Source organism: Macrosteles quadrilineatus, unplaced genomic scaffold (genome assembly GCF_028750875.1).
Source record: "Macrosteles quadrilineatus isolate MER2022 unplaced genomic scaffold, UCM_ALF_1.0 Scaffold_8__2_contigs__length_117827958, whole genome shotgun sequence".
NCBI lineage: Eukaryota > Metazoa > Arthropoda > Insecta > Hemiptera > Cicadellidae > Macrosteles > Macrosteles quadrilineatus.
This window is the reverse complement of record NW_026542601.1, coordinates 16,377,473-16,401,911: the sequence shown is the minus strand read 5'-3', so window position 1 is coordinate 16,401,911 and position 24,439 is coordinate 16,377,473. Positions and strand designations below refer to the sequence as shown.

The 24,439-nt window shown below is 33.5% G+C and overlaps 1 long non-coding RNA gene across 1 annotated transcript; it reads left to right on the top strand.

Annotated features, from left to right (window-relative positions):
- The first annotated feature begins 8,566 nt into the window (after positions 1–8,566).
- Positions 8,567–22,403, top strand: LOC129000866 (uncharacterized). The gene is made up of 3 exons (XR_008491365.1): positions 8,567–8,707; positions 9,329–9,496; positions 22,306–22,403. It is a non-coding gene; the product is annotated as an uncharacterized LOC129000866 (long non-coding RNA).
- The last annotated feature ends 2,036 nt before the right edge of the window (positions 22,404–24,439 follow it).

The following is a 24,439-nucleotide window of genomic DNA, read 5'->3' as shown; positions in this document are numbered from 1 at the left end:
TATTTTCATGATTCATTTACTTCATTTACAATAAACGAAAATCTTGGAAACATAAATATCTGTGTATAAATTACTAGGTATACCGTATTAGTTTCTAATCAAACCTTGGATTGCTAAGCCTAAAGTAAATTTTAAGTTTCAATTATGTTACGTTTTTGATAAGTCAGTAAGAGAAAAAATCAAATTTCAGCACAATGTAGCCTTACTATGATGCAGGTAAGAATCAAAATACTTTTCATCTGTTCTCTTTAAAATAATGCATTGGAACCTTGATAAGAAGACCCTCGAAAACAAGTTGCCCTTGATAACAAGTGTCATTTTCAAATCCCCTTAAAACTATTTTACCCTTACTCATGTTAACACACATGTTAAATGTTAAATCACATGTTTAGAGGTTATTAAACTATAACTGTTATAACTGTAAGAAAGGACCATGAGGTCCTAAGCTTGCCTCAATAAAGAAGGATTTTCATTTCATGTTATTTACAAACCTCGATAAGAAGTCAACCTTGATAACAAGTCTTATTTTAGGGTGTGAGATCCCCATGAGAGTCTTGTTATCAAGGTTCTACTGTAATACATTTTATAACTTACAGGTTGAAAAAACATCCATCAAGAGAATCAGAACAAAAAATTAATCGCTGTAAAATAAGTTCAACAACACTATAGCATAATTCTAAATTAATTTAATTTACATTTCTCAGGCAGTAGTATTGCTTTTTATAGTAAGTTTGTTTTCAGATTTATGAGAAAATATAAAATATTGATATTTATAAAATGTATGTACCCGGCTTATGTAATAATTAATTGATGATTAAGTCAGTATACATAATTCACATTCGGTGTTTATAAGTATTGTAGTTTTTATTGCCAACATTTGTTTATGTAAAGCTTAGCACATCGTCACTATTGTCGGCTTAAATTAGCTTTCTATGTAAGCTTGTTTTCCTTCGGTCGAACGTTTGATAATATATGTGTATTGTAAGACTCTGAACACACAGCATTCTGTTTTCCTTGTAATTACACTGTTATTACATTAAATGTAAGCTTCATCAAACCCCTTACTAAGCCTAGCTTATTGAAGCTTGTACAACGTGGAATGTAAGACAATGATGTGTATATATTTTATTTACGAATATTCGATATTTTATATGCAATTTTTATATACTTTTGAAAATAATCCTAAGCTTTCAGTAGCTTAGATGCTCAAGAATTAAACCCGTCATTATCCCCACCAAACTCTAAAGTTCGTAACATTTCTGTACACATAAAAATACAATAAATACACGCATACGAAATTTAACATTATTGTCTAACAAACACTTGACTATAAATTCAATTTATAGTTTTGTACTTTTTACAAAAAAATATTTGTATACGAATCAGTGACTTGAGTAAAATCTTACTTGTTTTTGTCATTTTTGTTCAAAGTTATTAAATAACGTAAATAGATACGCAAAACATCCAATTGGGTTTATCGTTACTACAGTACCTTATGAAATTAGGTACTCAACCTATTGTATATTCTGAGAATGCTTTTCACGCATCTGTTTTATCCATAATGTAAACTGATTGAAGGTTTGCGGTTTTTTATATAAATCAATCCAAAAGACAACTGCCACAACTGCCAACAACTGTCAACCGGCATCAATACTTTATCAAATACTACTAAAAGGGGCTCTTTACAAATACACATTGCTAATCACTAGTTAAAATATTAACTTTTACTGATAGCAATCCGTAATGTTAAAATATGTTCCAGATGTACTGGTGAAATGTATACAGAAGTTTACAATAGTTTACATGAACAATTAAAATACATGTTGCAAAACTAGGTACACAAAAAAAAACAATACGGGAATTGTAAAAAAAGTTTATGGGATTAATATTTTGGAGTTATTTTACGTATATATCCTCTAATGAGAATGTTTTTGTTGCATTTATAGTTTTTAGTTAGTGGTTTGAATATGATATCAACACATATTTTACCATGATGCGCCACTTTAAAAATAACTCACGGATTTAGTTTACGAAGGCGTCTTTTACAATGTTACATTATGATACAAGTAATGTTATTTTGGCAAAGGTTATTGAAAATAATATTTTATTTCTTATTTTTACCAAAGACTTTGCTTTATTGTGTGTACCCTTTAATTTTAAAGTTCATAAATAGGCACAATTTAGCTTTAAGGAATAAACAAATAAATTAACATCTTGCTTCGATCTTGTGTATTAAATAATTATATTTTACTTGACATTGTTCTAACAAATTTTCTCATTCTTCAATTATCATTTATGTTTTAGTGAACATTATCAAAAACCCTGAAAATAAAACAATCTTTTAGTTCTTTGTCTACTGATGGATTTCTACTGATTTTAAACTGGAATTTAACAAAATGTATAATTTTAATATGTGAATTTAAATAAGAGAAAGCAAGGCATTTATTTAATTTGGAGACTTCTACAAAACTAAACTAAATTTAGAAAAAAGAAAAACTTACCCAAAATGGGGTTAATCACTGAATTTAAAACAACTTTACTCATGAAAAACTGACTGTAAAAGAGACAGCAGCACGTGGCAGAGGGCCTTATATAACCTTGGTTTAAACAAATCTGTGCAAGAAACTAACTAAACATCTGATTGGTTGTTGAGCGTTGCTTTGTCTTTTACATGAATGAGTGAAGCTAAACTAACAGGAAAATTGGCATCTTATTGTACATATGGTACATGTGTAACTATTAACGCAATGTTATACACCTTAGCCTATTCAGGGATGGCAATAAGGTATTACATGAAACATAATGTAGATTTAATATTTATTATGAAAGTTATATTTATACACTTTATGATTTCCAATTATTAAAGTTTGCTAAGCATACCTCTTTGCATTCTGTGAGCTAATCTGTTCTATAATAATTTATCAAAAGAAAAATTTCCCTTGGACATTTACAAATCTTCACCCAATAGAGAAATAGTTGGAAATTACCTATGGAAGCGTTCAGTACGAGGTGAGTATGTTATATACAACTCACAACTGTATTTCACTACCTAATAATACAATAACTGTATTTTGAATTATAATTTATTCTCATGACAGTGTATATAGATCAAAGCTGAACCACAATTTAATTTCTTATAATAAGTTTAAAATTTCATTTGTTTCATTTATTAAAATTATTACAATGTAGGTAAAAAATTAAAATACAATACATATTAATCAGCATCAAGGGTAGCAAATTAACCCCATAATAAATATTTCTCTACCTTTGTTTAAAACCATGCAATTACTTCGAAAATATATATCCAGTAAAAAAAAAATAGTTTTAACGTCTGCAATGATAATTTTAGTTTAAACAAAAAATCAAATTTACATCTGACAAACACCCTGGGGTCAATAAACGTTTATAATTTAATCTATGAACCACCGCTTTTCTGGTCTACAATTTACACATAGCCACTAGTAGACGTAGCACAGATTGCGGACAAAATTGACCTTGAGATGATCTAGGTGTAGATAGGGTATTCTCAGCTGATTAGCTGGATGTAATCTAACCACAGCGTATTAGCTGACGTCAGTAGGTGTTTGTATTAAATAAATTATTAAATTAAATATTAAATTATGGATAAAAAGTGTTGGCTTGGCCGGGTTTCGAACTCGGTTCTTTTGAATGGTAGTCGGAGTTGTTACTATTTGAGCTACAACAGCAGTGTTATGGGTATAGGTTTTATATCGGTAAATGACACCTTAACTTATAGAGTGTGTCAACTTACAGGGTGTGTAAATATTGGAGGTTTAATCTTAGCCTATCATTTGGAGGTCTATGGGTTCAATCCTTACCTATCATTTGGAGATTTATGGGTTCAATCGTAACCTATGCTAGAGGTTCACAGGTTCGAATCCAACCTAACATAAAATATATCATTTCCGGTTATTCAATCCTAACCTATGCTAGAGGTTCACGGGTTCGAATCTAATCAATCACAAATTATGTTATTAGAGGTTTATGGGTTCAATCCTGGATGTAATCTAATCACAGCTGTTTATTAGCTAATCATGTGACGTCACCTGGTTTAGAGGTTCATGGGTTCAAACCTATCCCAGTAGGATTTGTAAAAAAAACACTTTATATAGTGTATAATGTTTAAACCTTACCATTGAGCATAAAAGACTATTATACCAAATCTGTAGTAGCATTGGAGGTTGGCATGCTGTAGTGTATAATAAATATAAAACAGCTGAAAGAAGGCTTAACTTTACCATTAAAGGCTACTAAATATCATATGTTAAATGAGTTATTTTGGGTTTTTTTCTTGTAGTGAGAGGTTTATGGGTTCGATTCCTAGTTGGTTATATGACTTTCATGACCTTGTATTGTATATGCATTCCAGCAATTAACATATTCTCACTCTATGTACTTTGTATGTATGTTGTCTGTTTTCCCGCTAACGGTTTCTGCTATAACCTTATTTAAGTACATAGGAGTTATCATCTGATAATGTAACCCTTCCGCCAAATGATATTACCTAGGGGCTGTTATCTGCTTTAGTAACATAATCATACCTATGTACGTAAATTAAATATTAAATTATGAATAGAAGTGTGTACCTTGATCGGGTATCAAACCTTAATATTTAAGGTAATGGTCAAATTGTCTTAGCTATTGAGCTATGATCGCAACTAATAGCTTATGTTATTATGGATGAGGTAACGATTATGGGTAAAAAGTGGCCTCATGTCTCATGCCTGGGGCAAGATAGCCTCTAACTAATGGAGTTTAAATGAATGGAAATAGCTAGCTAGCGGTATCCACAAGAAATAATGTGTAACCTATGTATCCTGTTATCCCAAAGGAAAGATAACAAAACCGAGGAAAATGTTGTGATTCAAATATCCTTATCTAACCATATCCTGTGCAGCGATAAGTTACTTGTCATCAAGAAGTTGCTCTCTGTGTTATAAAACGAGTTTATTAATTTATATTTGTGATACCGGAGTGCTAGTGTCAATGAAATATGCCTTAGGCAATTTCTATTGATGTATTGAATAACACAACATCTGCAGATCACCTGACAAAACTATTTTATAGTATGAATGTATATACTAACTTACTTGTAACTAGCTAACCGAAGATTCACTATAATGGATTACACCAACTTTAGATATGCGAGTGATGTCTGGAGTAGCTTTTATTGACTTTTTTATGAAAACAATATTTATGTACTACCTCAACTTTTAACTTCTGGTACACTTAGAGAAATAACCATGTAACAAGCCAATAGTTAAATTACCTATGTCTAATGGTTGAGTAATCTTTTATAGGAATTTGATGAATTATATCTTCAGTACTTATGAGCTGGTAGATATTATATTAAAAAAACAAATAACTGTGCGGTACCTAGGTATAATTTAATAGAACACATGTGTCGTGTATATTATGGGTTAGAACGTTTTGATGTAGCTGAAAATCTTGTTTGTTGCACCATCATAACAAGCTTAGTATACTTTTGTGAAGTGTTTAACATAATAATATATATTTCTATAATGAGGGTGAGTGTTGTATCTGTCTATGCTGTCACATCTCGTCTCCTTGTGTAGAAGAAATTTTAGTCACTTTTCCAAAAATAATTATCCACCAGAAACAAATCTGTAAAACAATTCAGTTCTGATGGGGGCTGTGGAAAAATTAATGTCCACTTAAATATAACTAAATGTAGCATTTTTATGTGGAGAAGTATATTGTCATCCTTGTGGTAATAAATAGCAACAACTATACATGTACTCAAAGTTACTGATGAAAATTTATGCAGGGATAAAAATAGCAGTTTATTTATGTTAGGTTTCTATTCCCCATAAGAGCCCATGTTAAAGTGTTGACCCCGACTACTCATATCTTCTGCCAAGGTATGTATGTAATAGTTTTTATGATTATTCAGCTTTGTAGTGAGTGGAGACCAAACACACACATTATAACACGATGTCCTTACCGGAAGCTTGATAACCGCTATGATGCAAATACCCCCACTTAGTATTATTAAGCAATATGTTGAAAGACATGATAGACATACTGCTATACAATAATATATCCAAACTATAGCACCTAAACAAGCAATGTTCTTAATGCTTTTTGTTATTGTTTAGTTCAAATTAACTGTTGTAATAAATGTAAAAAGTAATTATTTGTGTAGGTAAACCTTTTTAAACAACTGAACCTATAGATAGAACCAACTTGTATTGTTGAAACAGCTGGAAAAACTTTTTAATCTATAAAATAGGAACTATGTTATGGATTCCAAAACAGAATGTATGAATTATTTAGGCATTATTTAAGGATGGTTTGTGTAGGTTTGTCAAGAGGGCTCCAATGTCGGACTTTAGTAACTACAAGGTTTATAAATAATTTAAAGCAGATGTTTACTTTTACTAGATGTTTTTTAGGTTTGAATAATTGCATCATTCTGTAATAGTCATGATTTGAAATCGTATCACAATGTTCTCACAGTATAAAACTATTTTACTTCTGGTTATGTACAACCGCAGCACACTTGTGCACTCAACAAAGCTTAAATTCCTCAATATTAAAAAAAATAATAAGAAAGATGTAAAAACCTTTATCAAAGTGATGGAATTGCTTTAATATTTGTTCCATACTTATATAACTTAACCTAAATTATTAAGTGAATAATAACCGTGGGTGCTACCTCAGGTATTCAAATGCCTCTCAATTTGTCTTTTAACCCACCACATTAATACCATTAAAAGAAGGAATTTCAATTTTGTGAAAATTAAACCCGCCGAAGCTGTGCAACGTTACTACACTAACAATTTAAAAAATGTCACCAAAATTGATTGGAGCTAAAAATATCAGTGGTAAGTTTAAAGGAGAAAACATCTTCGGTAAATAATATATTTTATTTTTTGAATCATAGTTCCAAGTGACCGATACGTAAAAGGTGCTAATCTGAAATATACCTGAAAAATCTTTTTATCCACAGACAATCACGTAAAATAAATATTTTATTTCTGTTTTTGGTATACATTTCTATTATTTGACGTAATTTACTAATTACCGATTAAAATAATAATTGTTCAGCGCAGCAACAGGGTAACTGCTAGTTTCTTTTAAACATGAATATTGAAGTCCAACATGGGGGCTATAGAGCCGTTTGGGAAAGGATTTCTGTGGTAAAAATATGTTAATCAGGAATGTGAGCTATTATCATACAAAAATTTAACCCAATTTAACCAGGGCGTGATTGAACTTAAAACATACAAACTTTCACATTTATTAGTACAATCTCTAGAGATTACTATGGTTATGATATATTTAAACTAGTGGAAACTTTAAAAGTGGTTTAAACAAGCATCAGATATCCGTAAAATAAATCACATTATTCTTTTTTTGACTTTAAAATGTCAAAATGCCTGCTAGACAGGACCTGATTAAATATGGGATCATGTTTATCACCAAACCCAACATATAACCCACCTTAACAATAAACACAAATATGAATAGTTGTAAAAGCTCACACGACTCGCCACAGGTAAACTGTTTGTCATACAAGTATTCCAGGAATTAAGGTCTCTGTTACAGCTGTAGGTTTGGAAAGTAGCTCTAATTCCCTACAACAATTGCTTTGAACACAGTTTTATAGTTTGTTGTAGATGATAGTGAATAAATACTTAAGCTCCTTCGATGTGAACGATATTATATGACACGAATCCACAGTTAAAACTTTAGTGTCTATACCAACACACACCTTCACCTTCAATAATACCTTTTAATAGTGTGAAAGGTTTAAACAACTAAAAAATATTAACATAACTATACCATAGGTCCTTATAAATAGCTATCCTAAATACCTATCCTTATAAATAGCTATTATAAGGAAAAAAAAACTAGACTCAATTCTACTCACATTCTAGAAGCTGACTAGGTTTATTTTATGATTTCAATGCTATACAACTTTGGTGTATGGTCAAAATTATCTTAGTAAACCTAATTTTATTCTAACAACTCTGATTAAATACATTACAGCAATTTTCAAATACTTCTCATCTACGATAATGTAAAAAACCAAATTATTCTTTTTATATTAACACCTTAACCTCCCGCATAGTAGGACCCATTGTTAATTGTGTAAAATTGATTTTTGATACTATGAGAGGAATATGTATGCAAATTCTCAACTTCTAGGTACTATGGTTTTACATGTATGTTGATTGGAATTTAGCATTTATATATCTAGTACTATGACATCGTAAATTATGTAGATCCCAAATATGTTTTTATTTTCTTAATTAAAAATCCGTATAAAAGTTAGAAAATTTATGTTTTAATTGATCAGGAATATTGTTCTACAGTGTTGTAAAAACTATGGAGATAACAACGCGCCCCACCCTTCCTCTCAGGCTTGAGAAGCCTGTTGCGGTTGTAGTTAGTTCAGTTTAGACGTTTTGGTATGCTCAGGCTGCATTCAGTGTAGGTTCTGTCTTCTTTCTTGGATACTGGTATTGTTTCTTAAATTATATCTTGTCTTTGACAAATATATTAACTGTGTTGTGGTTATCTGATATTTTGGTCATTTAACATTACTAGTGAGGATACATTAATAAATAGCTATTCTTGGTCAACGTTTAAGTTTAGCTTTCTTTTTGGGCCAGTTATTTGAAACACCGGTGAGGGAAATACATCTGGGATCCAATAGGTAAGTTATTAATTAAACATATGAATTAGATTACACATTTACAAATTTGGGCTATAGTACCTCTAAAAGTAAAAAAAAAATAAAAAAAATAATGTGAATAATAAATTATTAAATTTAACTTCTTGGGTTTGATCTATTATGCAAACAGCTGATTGTTGTAAATATTCTAAGATTGTAGCATATAGTAGTCTAGATACTAACTGTTGTTACCATTGGGCTTCAAGTATACAGTGAAACAATCAAATAATGACACCTGAGTTTATTAAGTTGAGTACAACTGAGGTATTTTTAAAATTTTGTATATGCAATTTAAGGAATCACGACTTTACACCGCCTTAATGGGTAGTTTTGCACAAGGTTTCTAAATTTAATTGTAAGGGTGTGGTTCTTTCAAAGGTCCATGGGTACTTTAGGATTTATCTAGAAATCAGCCTATAATGTCTACAAACAATTAACAGGGTTTTTCATTAGATACTTGGAAAAATGGGTAAAAGTTTAAAAATGTTGCTATGCTCTTTTGTTAACACAGTCATTGATAAATATATTCTATTGATTTTTAGGAAACGGTCTTTGTTACAATTAACAAGCTTAGAGTTTAATGCTCTTTTATGTGTTTGACAGATGCAAACTCTATGACAGAGTCAGCAAGCGTCAACGGCAGAGGTCTACAGCAGAGTCAACAGCAGAGGTCTACGGCAGAGGTCTACGGCAGACGTCTATGGCAGAGGTCTACGGCAGAGGTCTATGGTTGCACACCTGAAGTTAAGCAGCTCACGAGGTGAAGGACTGGTAAGTGTTGTATTCCATAGTAGACTTTAGATGCATCTTAATTATTATCACCCTCATAGATAAAACATTGAACACCAACAACTGGCCTTTAACTAAAAAGCTTAAAAATACCATTTAAACCATTGATATATCTACAGGTTCGCTTTAGGTGTCCAAACACTTTTATTTAGCGTTGATATATAATAGTACCAAGGAGTTTAAAAACCACTTATCCTGTAGAAAAAAAAGGAGATGTCTAAAGAGTCTGTCCATGTATTCAAAATATCGCTTAACATAAAACCAATCGTTATTTTACTCATTTGATAAAAATAGTACCTTACTCTAACACATTAAAAACAAATAAATTTATTAACTTATAAAAAAGAGAATTACATAAATGGTCTTGATTACTAAATTGAACTTTATACTTATGTAACCAATTAAGTTATGACTGAAATGAGATGTAAAGTGAACAGGTAGCTTTTACCAAACGTAGGTAGGTGGTTGTTATAATCCTTGGTTAATTTCTAAATGCTGTCATTAGGCCGATTCCGTACAAACTAACGTTAAAATGTATGTTTAGACAACATGTATCAACATTTTAATAGCTAAGAAAATTAAAAAAAGTAAAGCATTATTCATACAATCATTTAAATTACGGCAAAATGATATGTATTATGCAATACAAATAATTTTCTTAACCGTTTTTTGTAGTAACTTGTTTGAATATAAACTGCATACAGTAAAAATCTATCTAGTACTGATAATTTTAAATATCATCCTTAAGTGTTAGCTCTTGTATAACAAACAACCTTTAATCAGGAAAATGCAAACCACTGGTTATAAGACATAATGTAAATACAAGCAGTTGATCTTTTGTTTGGATAAAAATAATTACCAGTCCTTTTATTGCGTGTACTGTAACTAGATTAAAATGTTTAGTGAAATTATTAAGGTAACTTTGACAAAATAGCGCAGAATTGGATTATTTGCAAATTATGAAAAATTAATCACACTGTTAAAATTGATTTTGCTTTTTTCCGCCATCAAACTTTCTATGTTTTTGAAAGGTATATTCTCCTACACTTGGTGTCTCATTTGTTGTCTAATAAACTGCAGTTCCATCATAATTCAGTACAGAGCTTAATGCTGAAATCAAGTATGTAAGCAATAATTCTGTTATGAGATAGGATATTTATTTACTGTATCGTTCTGAAGAGTTTAGCGTATTTTTCTCATCGCAGAGCATGAGAGCGGAAATGCTGGGATTCCTTAGAAAACAGCGGCCTAAATAAAACCTATGCAAAACGCACTCAAAGCAGTACAGCGTTCTTGTCACTTTAATGTTATAATTAAAGTATGGTATTTCACAGTAACTTTGTACTTTTCTAGTGATATTATGTTGAAATAGCAACCATACAAATGTAGGTTTTTAGAGATGAGTGTAGGGTTAGGTTGAATCAAGAACTATAATAAGCATAACTACACCCTAATAATGATAAACATTTACACTATTGTTTTTAGTGTTAAATGTATGGTAAAGATCATATGTCTGTAAATGTATAACAAAGTAAGCATACACAGTAATTATACTATTAGTCATAACAAACATAAGTACAAACCAGAAACACTAAACTGGAAGGTATATTTGACTTAGAGTAATTGAGGTCTTATCATACAATTATTACGTAGCCACACGTATCGTGGATGTAGTTTGGTCACTATGTTGGAGTGTTAGGTAATTTAGTTGATTAGCAGTTTTTACATATTTATAGTATAAGTTGAATATCAGTAGTTTTTGTGTCATAAAACAGGTTTTTTTTATTTATTCACAGTATGTTGAATCTTGATAACAGTAAAAGGAGCTTAGGACTTCAAGTGTATCTATTTTATGTCAATCTAAAAGACATCTCCATTAAAACTATTACTTAACATTAAGTTTTTTTCAACACAGTGTCAACTTAAAAGAGTCGTAGACAATAGGTATTGCATTACATTCATAGCTAGGAGCAATATGGAACATTTGGGTAGAGATTGCTATAAGAAAACATGTTTATAATAGTCTTCACAACCATTATGGTAGACGGGTTAAAAGCCCACCTATTAAAACCTGGAATAAACTATTAATTGTAGCTTAGAAAAGGTACATAAATAAATAGAATTTGGTATTTAATTTTGGGGTTATTGGCTGATACAAACATACTTTTACCAGACTCAGGATGGATATAGGGTTATTGAAAATGCCTAATAGCTAGAATTTAATCAATAAAAAAACATGTCTCCAAAAATCAGACACCGAAGGCAATGATGACGTTTTTGCGAGCGCGGGAGACTACGTTTTCGTGACTGTAAAAGACGATGTTTTTATGATGACTATACTATCTCACATATTATTATGCGCATACAAATTTCTAGATAAATCTACAAGATTTAGCTATAATCGTTGTACTACAGTAATATGTTATTGGTGATCGGTAATTTAAATGTAGGTTTTTTAATTAACTACCGATACGTATATAAATATTTGACAGAAAACATGTTCAAATACAGAGCAAGAAAGTGATGTAATTTAAGGACTATGCAACAGTATCTACAGGAAATGAGATAGCAGTATCTAATGACCGCCAAACACACTCAAACCTTCTAACTGACAAAACATTCTATGAACTATGTAGTATTTTATAGTTGGTATAAATAACACTCTATTTGGTTAGCATTATTAACCATTATGATGCATACAGGGTGTAAATTAAGTCTGGCACACATTTTTTATCTTTTTTTCTATAGTAGATAGAAGAAATCAATTTGCGGGAATGATTAATAACAAATGTTAGGCACTTTTTACAAATTTTGAAAATAAAAATTCCCTTAAGGGCAAGGGGGGGTGGGGGGTAACTAAAAATTTTCAAATGACAACCCCCATCTTGGGACGCCTCATTTTAAAGGTCATTGGAAGACAAATCCAAAGATGTGTCTAAAAAATTTTTTTTTGCACCCTATCCAAGATGGCGGTTTAAAATGTACTTAGGGTTCAATGGGTAAATTAGGTTTGGCACACATTTCTTATCTTTTTTACTCTTTGTAGATAGAAGGAATTAATTTGCGGGACTGAGTAAGAACAAATGTTTGACACTTTTTCATAATTTTGAAAAAATCCCCTTAAGGGTAAGGTGGGGGTTGGGGTTAACTAAAAATTTTCAAATGACAACCCCCATCTTGTGACCACTCATTTTCAAGGTATTTGGAAGACAAATTTAACGATGTGTCTGAAAAAATTTTTTTTGCATCCTGTCCAAGATGGCGGCTTTAAATGTGCTTGGGGTTAAACGGGTGGGGTCTGGAACACAATTTTATCTTTTTTGCCATTAATAGATAGAACTTATCCACTCGTGGGACTGAGCCAAAATTAGGCACCTTTTTATTTATTTGAAAAAATCCCCTAATGGTAAGGGGGGGGCAACTAAAAATTTTCAAATGACAACCCCCATCTTGTGACCTCTCATTTTAAAGGTATTTGAGAGACCAATTTAACAATGTGTCTAAAAATGTTTTTTAAGCACCCTGTCCAATATGGCGGCTTAAAATGTGCTTAGGGTTGAACAAGTAAATTACGTCTGAAACACATTTTTATTTTTTTTTTACCAAAAATAAAGTTATAATAGATTTGATAGTTTATATCAGAAAAACTTGGACAATAGGACGAACTGCAATAAACAAACTTATGTAGCTCTTATCACTTAGTAAATAAATCTGATAATTGAGATTCCAGGTTTGGACGTTGCACTCACTTGGAATTCCTATCCTCTTTCTTAAGACTGCAGGCTAATCAGGTAACAATCTTATCAGTTTTTCCTTATTCCCCTTCAGTCTGTGTAGGTAGTTTCTTTGGAGTAGTCGTAAGTACATCTTTTATTATTTTTATTTAACATGGCGTTGTTAACAACAAAACAGAAGATAGAAATACTTGTCATTGTTGGCTATGGAGATAAAAAACGGACTCAACTTGAAGCGTGTGATATTTTTAACAACTTGTACCCTGATCGCCAAATTAATCGAGCTACAGTATCTAAGATATGTAATAAGTTTGCTGAAACGGGGGATGTTGCAAGTAAACCAAGAAGTGGTAGGCCAAAATCTGTACTCACTGAAGAAACTAGACTGAATATACTTCTTAGCGTTGAAGAAAATCATCACACATCGACACGTAGGATTGGAAATGACTTTGGGATAAGTCACATGTCGGTCCACAAAGCCCTTAAAGCCGAGAAGTTTCATCCTTTTAAGGTTCAGTTAATACATGAATTGAACGAGGACGATTTTGACCGCAGGATTGAATTCTGTGAACTCATGATGCAACGGTGTACTTTGGATCCAATGTTCAAAAATAGAATTGTATTTTCAGATGAGGCTTCATTTAGTCTTCATGGTCACGTGAACAGACAAAACTATAGGTATTGGTCTCCTGAAAATCCTCATTGGGCTCAAGAATGCCATACTCAAAATCCCCAAAAAGTCAATGTTTGGGCAGGCATTGTCGGGACCAAATTAATAGGGCCATTCGTGATCGAAGGAAATCTAAACGGAAACCGTTATCTGGAGTTACTGCGAGAGTCGATAGTACCTGCCATTGCCCATGAGTTTCCTCCGGAAGACGAAGAAAATGTTGTCAACGAGAACATTTGGTTTCAGCAAGATGGCGCACCACCTCACTATAATGCTGAAGTCCGAAATTACTTGGACGAAGTTTTTCCAGATCGTTGGATAGGGAGGCGGGGAGCTATTGAATGGCCTGCCAGATCACCCGACTTGACGCCGTTAGACTACTTTTTGTGGGGCCACCTAAAAAGTAGAGTATTTGTTAACCGCCCAGAAAACATCCAGGATCTCACAGCAAGAATAATAATGGAAGCACGATCTATTAATGAAGAAACGCTGTCCAGGGTGGTAAACGAATTTTACAATCGGTTGGGGCTCTGTCAAGTTTCTCTTGGGCATCAGTTTGAGCATTTGTGAATATTAACAAGTACGTAAAGTTGATTATTGCAATTACATTTATTATTTAGTTTAGGAATTCTATTAATTTTGATTGCTATTGTGTTTTTGTTGTTGTAGGGTTGTAGTATTATTGTAATTATTTGGTATTCTATTTTATTGTATTGGTAATCAATTTTTACACTATCAAACATTAGAGTATCAAGGAAAAAAGGTGTTCCAGACTTAATTCACCCGTTCAACGCTAAATGCATTTTAAGCCACCATATTAGACAGGATGCAAAAAAAACATTTTCAGACACATCGTTAAATTTGTCTTCCAAATACCTTTAAAATGAGGGGTCACAAGATGGGGGTTGTCTTTTGAAAATTTTTAGTTGCCCCCCCCCTTACCATTAGGGGATTTTTTCAAATAAATAAAAAGGTGCCTGATTTTGGCTCAGTCCCACAAGTGGATAAGTTCTATCTATTAATGGCAAAAAAGATAAAATTGTGTTCCAGACCCCACCCGTTTAACCCCAAGCACATTTAAAGCCGCCATCTTGGACAGGATGCAAAAAAATTTTTTTCAGACACATCGTTAAATTTGTCTTCCAAATACCTTGAAAATGAGTGGTCACAAGATGGGGGTTGTCATTTGAAAATTTTTAGTTACCCCCCACCCCCACCTTACCCTTAAGGGGATTTTTTTTCAAAATTATGAAAAAGTGCCAAACATTTGTTCTTACTCAGTCCCGCAAATTAATTCCTTCTATCTACAAAGAGTAAAAAAGATAAGAAATGTGTGCCATACCTAATTTACCCATTCAACCCTAAGTACATTTTAAACCGCCATCTTGGATAGGGTGCAAAAAAAAATTTTTTAGACACATCTTTGGATTTGTCTTCCAATGATCTTTAAAATGAGGGGTCACAAGATGGGGGTTGTTATTTGAAAATTTTTAGTTACCCCCCACCCCCCCTTGCCCTTAAGGGAATTATTATTTTCAAAATTTGTAAAAAGTGCCTAACATTTGTTATTAATCATTCCCGCAAATTGATTTCTTCTATCTACTATAGAAAAAAAGATAAAAAATGTGTGCCAGACTTAATTTACACCCTGTATATACATATAGCCTAGAAAGAACTACTGTATTGTGGGGCGTTCAGATTAGTAAATCTTTGTATTATAGGAATTTACATAGCTCTTGGGTCTAGCTTTTTATTTAAATGAAGGTTCTTAGTACTTGAATTACATTGAATTGTTTAAATTGTCTTTTTAGTGTAATCTTTGTGACCATACTCATTAAGCAGCATGCATTCATTTTGGATGCAAACTAATTGAGCTCTCTCTCTTCCTAAAATATTCAATTATCTTCATTTTTTGTACAAATAGCTTTGTACGGATGGAATCATGTTGATCTTCTCACAATCGGAACAGTCTTTTGTATTTTAGTGTGCATTTTTCCGGATATGTAGGCTAAACTCTGTATTCTGGTTAAGCTCAAAAACAATTTGATAAACACAGAATCTCCAATTGGCAACCCAAATAATGCATAGAAATTTCATTTATGGTTACACGTTATAGCCCTTGTGATTAATTAAACGTAAGAAAAAACGTTTTTAATCTCATTTGGGTGTACTTACAAAACATGTTTGGTAACGGTTATGTGTAAACAACATTTAATATAAAAATATAAGTGACAAAAAAAATAAATCCATCCAAACAGATGTTTATTACTTCATAGATCTCCGAACAGATGAATATTTTATAAATGGTAAATATTAAAAGAAACTTTACGAAATAGCGCAGAATTTGCAAAGTAGTGGTATCATATTACAATGGATAGAAATTATGATAACACAAATTGGTTGGTCAATATATCGTAAAAATAACCAAAAATTATGTAATTTTGAACAATGTATAGACAAAACTCTAATTTTTAATACATAATCACATAGGATAAAATTAGATGTTTTAGTGATTTTAAACTATTTCAAGAGCATCTTTAGATTTTAATATCCTAATAACATGTATTTAATTTTAACATAAAATCATATTCCCTTTATAACACCAACTTGTTGGTTGTGTCTTACATAGTGTCATCATTCATGTAACATTTGCGGTTTGAGACATAACTTTTTAAATTTTACTTGCCTGCTTGTTTCTCTAGACTACCTTATCTCGGGTTGATCCTTACTAATTTTTATTTCCGGTTGGGGTGATATGTTGATTTTTGGTATGGTATTGTATTATAGTTAACCGTTTTTATATGAACCTATGGTCCTAGAGGTTCACGGGATCGATTCTTGCCAATTAACAAACGTTTTATTTCTGGTTGGGATGATATGTTGATTTTTGGTATAGTGTTGTATTGTAGTGAGAGAAGCGTGAGTCCTTAATCTCAGAGGTATGCGGGTTCGATTAATGCCAAACGTTTCATTTCCGGTTGAGGTGATACATTGGTTTTTGGTAAGGTGTTGTATTGTAGTGGTAGTCCTTGATCTCAGAGGTTTATGGGTTCGATCCTTACCAATCACCGATCATTTCTGGTTGAGGTGTTTTTAGTATGGTATTGTATCATAGTGTGAATCCTTGATCTCAGAGGTTTACGGGTTCAATTCATACCAAACGTTTCATTTCCGGTTGGGGTGATATATTGGTTTTTGGTAAGGTGTTGTATTATTAGTGGTAGTCCTTGATCTCAGTGGTTTACGGGTTCGATCCTTACCAAACGTTTCATTTCCGGTTGGGGTTTTTTTTGTATGATGTTGTGTTGTAGTCTCTTGTTTGTGTATGCATGTTTGATCTCAGAGGTTTACGGGTTCGATCCTTACCAATCACCGATAATTTCTGGTTGGGGTGTTTTTAGTATGGTATTGTATCATAGTGTGGGTCCTTGTTCTTAGAGGTTTGTGGGTTCGATCCTTACTAGCTACCATTTGTATTATATCAAGTTGGAGTGATTTTTAGTGTTGTATAGTAGTTTTATGTTTGTATATGAGACTAGGGTTCAAATCTTCTAATTTCCGGTCATGTTAGTATTTTATGTGGTATAATATAAGGAGCTTAACGAGTAATATAGATCTGTTACATCTGGTATAGTTCTTTAATGGTGGAAATGATGTATTCTTACACCTCTTTTAGCTTTATATTGGATAGGGTTTGAGACTATCCCCTCATTAAGTGAGGCCAAGTTAAACGTTATACAACCTATCCAGTTTATAATATTATATACCAGTTTATAATATTATATAATATTATATTGGTTGATGTCGTTTAACGTCCTCTCCTTTATTTATAAAGCTTTTTTTTGTCAAGTCTATAGATTTAGTTATATAACCCTGCCAAGAAAGTTAACAATCAAGGTTTACAGGCTTTTTAGTCAGCCATGCCAGTGACCTTCACTCATGGTTTACGGGCTGTTTAGTTGGCCGCGCCAGTGACCAATAACATTCACACAAATACAAAGAGGGGCACAGGTTCTATCCAATCTGAATCCCTCAGTGTACACACATTCACACAAGTACAAGGAGTAGCACAGGTTCTTCTAAATCTGAACTACTCAATGTACACACACACTCACACCTTGGTCAGGTTACATAAGTATATATCTATAGACTTGTTTTTTTTACTAGGAGAGCTATATACATTAATATACAGTGAAAATTACAAAATTATTTACAAAGAAGTTTACATTTACAATACACTTTATGTGGCCCTTTGGACTTTTCTGTAACCAAAAGGTAAAGTGTCATATTGACCTTCGTACCTTCTTTTAGGACCAGTTATTTTAAACACTTTGCTCTCAGCGATGGTGACGATGTCTCTGTCTCTAGTCCTTCTGATTCTACTTTCTTCAATTTCAACAGTCTGTTTTGCTTCACTCAGAACCATCTCTTTTAATTTTTCAAAATTTACAACTTTTGATGTTTTAAAGTTAAGGGTGAGGCCCTTGATTTTACATATTGGGATCAATTTTTGTTGATTGGTTGACCAGACAAGGTACGCGTAAGTTTTAGGCCCCCCAGAAACAAACTCAGTAATATAAGAGCCAGGTCCATACTCTACTAATTCATCAGTCATTTCACCGAGGTAATCTCCTGTAGGAACGCTATACAGGCCTTGGCGGTGGTAGAATATAACACTGTCTGTGTCATAATATAATACTTGAGCTCCTAGGGCCTCAAGGTGTTCATAGAGCTTGAGTCTCGCCTGTGAGGTAGTGTAGGCCGCGATACAAACATTTACATTACTAAGAGGTTCCCCCACTTCCTCTAAATACTCCCATGAAACTACCACAACCTCATCATTAACAATCTGAATTCTGTTTACTTTAATTTCGGGGCTAGAGAGCATTATAAATAATGTTTTCGAGTCTCTAACAATAGTAGCTTTAGTTTGATTTTCCCTCTGAACAAATTTTCCCCAAAAACTATTTAGCATTAATTTTGCCAAAGATCTCAAACCCCCATTCTTAACAATTTTATCTTTCTCCAACATGATTCCCTCATGTCCCAAATACTCTGCAATATACTTATTTTTGTCCTCCTCAGTTTTGCACCATTCCGGATAGCCCGAAGCTTCCTGTTTCATCTTAAGAAATTTATTGATAAAATCGGTGAACAAACCCCCGTTTTCATAAGTCGCTACCTGATACTCCCACAATTCATACATGTCCAATACAATATACCCTTTCTCTACTGCCTTTCTGATCTCGTCCATAGTCCATGTCCCAACAAGAGCCCTATTATCACTATCATGATTACATTCTCCCTGATACATCATTTCCCCACATGTTCTACACAACACAAACATCAATTTATCATTCATTTTTGTAGGGAGTACAGGATGGTAGAGATCAAGAGGCGGCAATACTTTACATTTTAACAAACCCTCTACACCCATACCTCTTTCACGACACTCCCTGTCTCCTACATAGATGGTTGGGTGACCTACAGGATACTTCCCATACTTACAAACATAAGGGTACAGAGAACAAACATCGACATATTGTATAGTTTCCCCCTCAACACATTTGTGGTAAGATTTCGCATTACCCGTCCTACCTCCAAAGAAAGACTGTCTCGGATCAAGTGGAAGATTGTTTAAGATAGGCAAACTGTCCAGATGGTTGAGATTTTCATCTTTTTTCTGTTTACGAAATTCGCATTCCCACATCTCTACTAGTGCGTGTTCTGTAAACTTTGCATTTTTAGCCTTGGTTCGCTCATAGCGAAGATGTAGGCTATCAGAAGGGTCCTCTTTTAAGGGGGCGTGACGGTTGTAAGGAAAACATTTAGGACACCCATGGAAATAACAGCCATGAAATTCGTAGATGTTCCTGCCATCAAACCCGTCTACTTTCATTCCATTGACTTTGACTTCTTTGCCTCGACCTGCGTGGTCAATCCTAATCCCGTTGGTTTCCTCAACCCAAGAAAGCCACTGGAGTGCTATATTTGATTGATTGTCTACTAATCGATAGCCATTCTTAGGGATGAGTCCAATAGTGTTAGGTTTCAGGAAATTACGGCGGAAAGCTAGATTGCAGGCACTTGCAATGGTAACAGCCTCGAGAAACGGGTCAACATTACACTCTTTTAGGAAAATTGAGCGAAACTTTAGACAGGCTTGAGCTAAGATATCAACATCTGAAATACAATAGGCTAGGATCTCGTTTTTGAAGTTGAACACATAGTTGTTTGCCACCTGGTCACTATACCATTTTTCAAAGTCATTATGGGATTTCTCAAACATAGATTCGGGACAGTAGTACTTTTTATCCGGCATAGGGCCTACATAATCTTGGTTTGCCAGAGTGTTGAAAAGATGGGGAAAGTAGCCTTTCTTTTTCTCTGGAGGTAGGTCAAAGGCTTTAGGTAGAGCAGACAGAGCCATAGGAAAATAGCTAAGTGAGTCGACAAACCTCACATTGTCGACTTCCATTAGGATGATTTTAGTTCCCCGCATTACAAGTTCTGGTGTAAATTTTGTTTCTTCCAACAAGTACTTTAGCAAAAATTGAAAGTCAAACCCCTGCCCATTGTGTGCAATTACGCAGACGTTTTTAAACTGTTTCCTTACATACATTACATAGTTCATAAACTGTTTGATAGGGTCAGAGTCAAACACTCGTGTACGATTTTTACATGCAATACAGAATTTCCCCTCAATACATTGGTAACAAAATTGCTGAGACACACACAAGTTTACTTTATGCAATTTACTTTCAGGGTCAGAGGGCAGAGGCTCATCCTGGCGGGTTTCCAAGTCAAAGAAAATAAAAGCATAATCTTTAGATTTAGGTTTTCCCTCATTGGGCTTCATATAACATTTATGGTTGGGATCTTTATACTCCCCACAAGGTTTACAAAATACTTCCCCACACTTGTGAGGCTTGGACCTCTCTTTAAGCAAAACTAGTTTCCCACAGTCAAGGCATTTCTTCACATGTTTACACCTATCAACCTGATGTGCGATAAAACAGCGTTGGTTTTTATAAGTTAGATTGCATTTAGGACACAAAATTCCCCCATACTCCTCTACACAAGGAGGTGAGATGGTTTGGCAACAAGGACAAATGTTTGAGCATCTGTGAGCTCCTTTATGATCATACGGGATATGACAGGCCTCACAAAAATATTTACAAACAAAGGCTGCTGTCAAGCTAGTAATTACATTATAATGTCGGTTATGAAACAACAAGTTAATTTTAAACTTGGGGTTCTCAACACTACCCTCAAAATATACATCGCGGCCTTTAGCGTTGTAGTTGTACACAGTTATTTTATAATCTTTAAGCAGATGTTGGAATTTTTCAAGTTCGGGAATGCCAGCACCACCCTCAGGCATCACGACTCTAGCTCTACGTACAAGTTCCTGAGCCCTAACAGTTTGCCTATTTGCCCTATCCTTTTTTACTAAATCATATTCAGGATCTCTAGTTGCATTAGCTATAGCCACTACAATAGCGCGGGGAAGACACAGGTTATCTTTATTATTAATTACAACAACCCCTCTTCTTGCTTTACATTCTTCATCAAAGGTGTTGTACAAGCCTGGTCTTCTACAGGTCCCTGAACCTACAGGTAGATTAACTCGGGTACATTCGACTTGAAACGTATCTGTGGACTTGATTGATTCAGCATTTGATTGTACAATTCCCCCAAATATTTGCCACAAAACATCCTCGTTAACTTCATTTGCAGAGCGAAAAGCAACAAACCCCGGCTCTTTACTTTTTAGGTTAAGTGAACGCAGAGTGAATCCCAATTGATCGCCCTCCTGACAAACTTCTTTCATTTCATTAACAATTTGACCAAACCCTTGTCTTAGCCAGTCAATCTCACTAGTTTCTGGTGGGGGGTTAGAAAACTTAAAAACAGTATTAATTCCATGAATTCTAAATCTCTTTACATAATTTTCATGTTTATCTAAAATATTTACAGGGACAATTACTTCAACAGAATCTTCTACAACATTTACAGGTTCATTACTATCAATAGATTCATTGGAATCTACTGGAGCAGAGTTACTTACATCCATCATCTTGAAGCACTGGGAGCAAAGTGATGCAATAATGGCAGGGTTGCGATAAGAGTTTATATAGGGACAAAGATAACCACAAATGTGGTTATCAAAGGTGACGTGGTACACAAGAGGAAGTGATAGCTGTTTTTAGATGATGCAATACCACAAAAGTGGTTATCAAAGGTGGTTATCCGGTTGTGGTACACAAGAGGAAGTGATAGTTGCTATTTTGGATGATGCAATACCACATAAGATGTAGACATTATATTTAATATTATATACTATATAATTATTATATACTAATTATGTTTATTGTTTGTTTCAGATAGCTGCCTCTCTCCTCCTCTGCTAGCGTTAAGTATTTAGTTGTAGAAATATGTATATAATATAAATAGAAATAATATAAGTTGATATATATATATATATATATATATATATATATATATATAAATAAATTCATATTTAGCTTTCACAACTGTTTTCATTATTCTTTCAACTGAATATCCAACAGGTTTTAAATTGCATCATCTAATAGGGGAAGCAGTCCACCAGCTAAAACAGCCAGCAGAAAAATTGGCGGGAAAGCAGATAATACAATACATAAAGTGAGGTTATGTTACATATACAAAATCACATAAGCAGCTAACAGTAGTTGGCAGCATTGGTGCTGCTACCTAGCGGATAATTTATAAACTAATACCTCAACTCAGAGTAATAAATTAATAGACTTGTTTAGGTTAAAAGTGAGGTTATGTTACATATACAAAATCACATAGGCGGCTAACTGTAGTTGGCAGCGTTGGTGTTGCTACCTAGTGGATAATTTGTAAACTAATACCTCAACTCAAAGTAACATATTGTCAACACTTAATAATAAATTAATAAGTAAAAAGTGAGGTTATGTTACATATACAAAATCACATAAGCAGCTAACAGTAGTTGGTAGCACTAGTGCTGCACCCTAGTAGAGAATTTGTAAACTAATACCTCAACTCAGAGTAATCTGTTATGATGAATCTTATATCAAGTTAATCATTATTATAATTATACCATCAACTATGGTAAATTAACAGACTGGTTTGGATAAAAGTAAGGTTATGTTACATATACAAGAGATCACATGATCAAACCTCCTAGACTCATATACAAACAGTTAACTATACCTTGAAGCAACATATCACCGAAAATAAAACATTTTGTGATTGGTAAGAGTCAAACCATGAACCTCTAGGACTCCCACCACTCCTACTACGTTATAACACTATACCTAAAAATACCCCAATTAGAAATAAAACGTTTGTTAATAGTTACTTGGTATTTGGTGAATAGTTAGGATTAAACCCGCAAACCTCTAGCTCATACACAGCTTCATACACAACCAACCGTTAGAAAAAAACATTTACACACCCCATTACCCTTTAGACACCCCAAATATACATAACATCTATAAAATGTAAATTTAACATAATATATTTGGTGGCCTTTACAAAGGACATTTTTTATACTCAATGGTAAACTTAATCCCTCTTTCAGCTATTTTTAACATCTGTTTATTTCACATTTATTATACACTAGCTGTAACCCGCGGGCTTTGCCCCGTTTAACTTCTTAATTTTCAAGATTACCTTGTTCGCATAGCTCAATCACGTCCTGGTTTAAGTTTGTTCGCTACAAACCTCTAATGATAGGTTAAGATCAAACCCGTAAACCTCTAGCATAGATTATAGGGTTAAACCCATAAACCTCCAATGATATATTTTATGTTAGGTTAGATTCAAACCCGTAAACCTCTAGCATAGGTTAGGATTGAACTCATAGACCTCCAAATGATAGGTTAGGATTGAACCCGTGAACCTCCCACTATAATACCATTAGGGGTTGGTTGGATTCGAACCCGTGAACCTCTAGCATAGGGTTAGGATTAAACCCCTGAACCTCTCACTATAATACCATTAGTGGTTGGTTAGATTCGAACCCGTGAACCTCTAAATAATTGGTTAGGATTGAACCCATAGACCTCCAAATGATAGGCTAAGATTAAACCTCCAATATTTACACACCCTGTAAGTTGACACACTCTATAAGTTAAGGTGTCATTTACCGATATAAAACCTATACCCATAACACTGCTGTTGTAGCTCAAATAGTAACGACTCCGACTACCATTCAAAAGAACCGAGTTCGAAACCCGGCCAAGCCAACACTTTTTATCCATAATTTAATAATTTATTTAATACAAACACCTACTGACGTCAGCTAATACGCTGTGGTTAGATTACATCCAGCTAATCAGCTGAGAATACCCTATCTACACCTAGATCATCTCAAGGTCAATTTTGTCCGCAATCTGTGCTACGTCTACTGCCACTAGGGTCTACAATTTAAAGCCCCAATTAACTTTCTTCTTTATATCTTTTGCTCCTTTGGAACGGTTGTACTTTTATCTGTTGCTAGATGTT